Source organism: Panthera uncia, chromosome C2, assembly GCF_023721935.1.
Source record: "Panthera uncia isolate 11264 chromosome C2, Puncia_PCG_1.0, whole genome shotgun sequence".
Taxonomy (NCBI): Eukaryota; Metazoa; Chordata; class Mammalia; order Carnivora; family Felidae; genus Panthera; species Panthera uncia.
The window spans coordinates 87,568,534-87,573,124 of NC_064810.1; positions in this window are offsets into that span (position 1 = coordinate 87,568,534).

Genomic DNA, 4,591 nt, shown 5'->3' on the forward strand with positions numbered 1-4,591 from the left:
TTTCTTTCTTTCTTTCTTTCTTTCTTTCTTTCTTTCTTTCTTTCTTTCGCAGTGCTAGTGAGGAAGTAGATTTTTATCTCAAAAAAAAAAAAAAAAAGTTTTCCCCTTTGGGGTTGATGGAAGGAGGAAGATGATAGCTGAAGTACACTTCGTGTTTTGAGTTTCTAAGCTGAATTTAGTATCTGTTAATTCCAAGGTATTTCAGGAGCAGGAAAAGCAAGAAAAAATATTGAGGCCCCCAAACAAAACAGAATCATCAACTGTGAAAGACAACACTAACTCTCGTTTGTAAATGAGAAGGTGGAGACTGCGGTGGTTTTGCATTGTGGGCTTTCCCATGGACAGAGCCTGTTGTGTCATGTCCTGGGGAGGGATTCTGGTATGCTCCCCAGGACATGGAGACACAGCTACGCAGGAACTCCTCCAGATCAAAACCCAGGGCAGGCGCTGAGCTGAATTTTAACATTTCTGCCTGAATTAAGAATGTGTTTCTGCTTTCTTTGTTTGTTCCTTTATTTAATTCAAAAATGGAATTGGGAATTAATAAGTTACCTCTCAGGGATTCTTTAAGGAAAGAGTATAAGAATATGCAATCATGTTTGCAAAACCAACAAAATCTTTTCTCAGAGATTGACTTCAGTGATAATATGTACAAAAATTATCTCTGATGGGACTGTCATGAATAAACCTCTATCCCTTTTAGTATTTTAGGGCCCTCATTAATTCTTGAGATCTTCGGAATTCGATTATAGTCTCTAGGGTTTTTCGATTCATATAATGCTGCTTGTCTTTTTGGTGAATGGCGAGAGGTAGCTATGCCTCTTGAAAGTAATCGGGTTGACTTTTTCTGGCTTTTCACTTTCTTTCTTTAGATTCTGTTACTATGGGTGTGCCTGGTTTGAATCTAACAGCATTTTCCCCCTTTCTATTCTGTTGTCATCAATCTTCTTTAGAAGGAGAGTCTAGATGAAACAAGCTGGTTAGAGCTGTGTGTAAAGTAAATGTAGACCAACTATGAGTGATGGTCTTGGGAGATGTATCAGTTAGGACCAGGTTGGGCCGCACATAATAGAAAAATCCATAACAACATTGGCTTAAACAAGATAGATGTTTGTTTCTCACATAACATAAAGCTGGAAGTAGATAATTCAGAGCTTGCATGGGGTTATGGCAGATTTGATCTTTCAAAGATGGCTATAACAATATCTTCTGCTCTTCTTAAATTGTGATCTTGCCATTCCCCGTCCTCCTCCCCCAGAGGTAAATATGAGATCCTTCTCCTTGAACCTGGGCAAAACTTGTGATTGCTTCAATCAATAGAGAGTCAAAGTGACCCTATATATTTTCTGAGGCTAGGTCACAAATGGCTCTCTAACATTTGCTTGTTTCTGCTGCCATGCTGTTGGAAGCCCAGGCCACATTGGGAAGCCACGTGTAGGTGTTCTAGCTTATAGCTGCAATCCGGATCACAGCCAAAACTGAGCATGAACCTTCACACATGAGTGAGGAAGTCCACAGATGAATCCATGAGAAACCTCAGCAAGAACTGCCTAGTTAAGCTTAGTTAACCCTTAGAACCATGAGAGACAATTATAGTAAATAATTGCTGTTGTTTTATGCCACTAAATTATCATTCATCTGTTACTCAGAAATATGATTGGAATAGAGACTCAACAAAGTTTTTGGTGACCCAGGCTCCTTTAAGCTCTCTGCTCTATGATCTCTAGCACATAACTCTCATCCTCATTTTTTTTAACGTTTATTTATTTTTAAAAAAAAATTAAATGTTTTTTATTTATTTTTGAAGGAGAGACAGACAGAGCATGAGCAGGGGAGGAGCAGAGAGAGAGGGAGACATAGAATTTGAAGCAGGCTCCAGGCTCTAAGCTGTCAGCACAGAGCCCGATGTGGGGCTCAAACTCACGAACTGTGAGATCATGACCTGAGCCAAACTCGGACGCTTAACCGACTGAGCCACCCAGGTGCCTCAATGTTTATTCATTTTTTGAGAGACAGAGTGCGATCAGGTGAGGGGCAGAGAGAGAGAGGACACAGAATCCGAAGCAGGCTCCAGGCTTTGAACTGACAGCCCAGAGCCTGATGTGGGGCTCAAACCCACGAACCATGAGATCATGACCTGAACTGATGTCGGACGCTTAACCAACTGAGCCACCCAGGCGCCCCTCTCATCCTCATGTTTTAAGATGTTGCCAGAGCTCCAGTCACCCCATCTGTTTTCCAGGCAGCAGGATGGAGGTATGGAAGAAGAAGAGTGTACTTCCGCCCTTTTAGGGAAATTCCTGCAAGTCCTATACAGTATTTCTAGGTTTTAGTGGCTGGAATTTTGTTACATGGTCACTCTCAGCAGCAGGGAAAGCTGAAAAAAATGAATCTTTTATTTTGGGTTGTAGTGTACAAGCCCTAAAAATTGGGTTGTTTGAGGAGGAAGAACAGAATGGCTGTTGGATTCAACAACTGGTAGTTTTAAGGGCTTTCTCATGAGCCAAGTGCAGGAACTGTAATGCATAGAAGCTGGCACTCTTTTACTGTGTTCTCAGTGACTTTGGCTGATGGTTAGATAACCTATGTGTTTAAGTTTCACTGTAACTGGAACTTTAGTATGCTTATTTTGGTATTTTCTGCATTGGTATGGTAGCTGATAAGCAATACTTGATAAGTATCCTCTAAACTTCCTATTAAAATGTCACAAATAACCACAAAAAAGGTGGCAGCAAAGCTATAAACTGAGGAGGAAGCAAAAATACTTGAATCCAGCTGGACTATTATTCCTGCACATGGTTGGGATTCTATTTTGAAAAGCATTCTATAGCTTCATGTACTCCATCCACCATCTGAACCAGAATATTAGGGAGAAAGGAGAACATTTTGATGAAGGTCAATGATCATCCCTGACTCTGGACTCTGAGTCCTTCCCAGTGAACGAATCAGGTAGCTGTTTTCATTTACATAGGAATCATCTGCTGAACAAGAAATATCTGTGACATGTCCCCCAAATCTCCCACACTTCCCCCAAGACTCCTCCTTTCTTATATCCATTAAGGGGTCCATATGCAGACTACAACTTCCAGAATTTTGAAATATACCTTGTAGGAGATCGTCGAGGATAGGTCATGAATAACTGCATCCTGGGGTATCTCATTGCTTTAGGAAAGGCCCTTATGTAAAGGCAGAGCTGGGAAAAGGAAGAGAGGCCAGAGCACCACCAGTTGGAGTGGGGTGGGCGTGGATCATTATGAACAAGTCTACACTGAAGGACTCAACATTTCTAGATGATTCCCCTAGATGAATGCCCATAGGTTCCATGGCTGGGCAGGAGGCTGGGCACACTATTCTCCCTTCCAGGTCTAAAACGTATCTAGTCCCAAATGCTCAGGGAGGTGATGAGGGAGTCTCTCATCCTCAAGCACTCTGTGTACAGAGAAAGAGCTGATTTCATTCAGAGAGCAGTAAACAAAGCTCCCCTTAACTCAATCAGATAGAGGAAACTCAGAAAATCTTTACCAAACCGATAGCAAGTATTTATGTTTTTAAAGGGCAAAGACAAAACAAAGCCTCTGGGAGTAGCGTAAGGCCATTAAAGATTCTGTCCAATCTGTTGCTGTCCCACAAGTACACCTACAGGCTGTGGGATGAGAACTGATGAGAACCCACAGTCACTGAAAGATTTTCAATCATCAAATATTCAATTATGTTCTCTATGTCCTATTTACCAGAGCGGAGAGGCAGACATTAAAAAAAATGGTTTGCCATAATAGGAATTGGTTTCAGTTTCACAGACTCTGTACTCTCCTAGTTGCATTTGTTTGCTAGTGTAATTTAGCTGTCCACTAGCAAGAAGCACAGACAATACCATGTACAAGTAGAAAACATTGAACATTTGCTTTTGGGCAACCTGGAGACAGAGTAACATAAAAAGAAAAAAAAAAAAACAAACCACTCCACAATCTCCACTCATTGTCTTATAATCTTCTACCTTACTGTCTGTTATTCTCTCTGTCCATTTGTTGTTACTGTATACTACCTTTTAACATGGGTCAGTGGAGAATAACTGTTATAGAATTTGCTGCATTAGTACTCACTTTATATATGCCATTCAGACATTTTATTATGGATTGAATGTTTGTGTTCTCCCCAAATTCATATGTGGATGCCCTAATCCCCAAAGGCGATATTTGGAGGCCTTTGGGATGCAATTAGGGTTAGAATAGGTCATGATGGTAGTACCTCATGATGGGATTAGTGGACTTATAAGAAGAGGAAGAGAGACAGATCCCTCTCTCTATCTTTGCCATGTGAGGACACAGTAAGAAGGCAGCCACTTGTCAGCCAGGAAGAGGGCTCTCACCAGAAATTGAATTGGCTAGGACCCAGATCTTGAATTTTCTACTCTCCAGATCTGTGGGAAAATACATTTCTGTTGTTTGCCACCCAGTTTATGGTATTTTGTTATGGTTGTCCAACCTAATATAGATTTCTATTTAAAATGGTGATAAGGAAGATGATGATAATGATAGACAACATTTAGATTTGCACCATTTGTTGGACATTGTCTTAGATGGTTTAAGGGCTT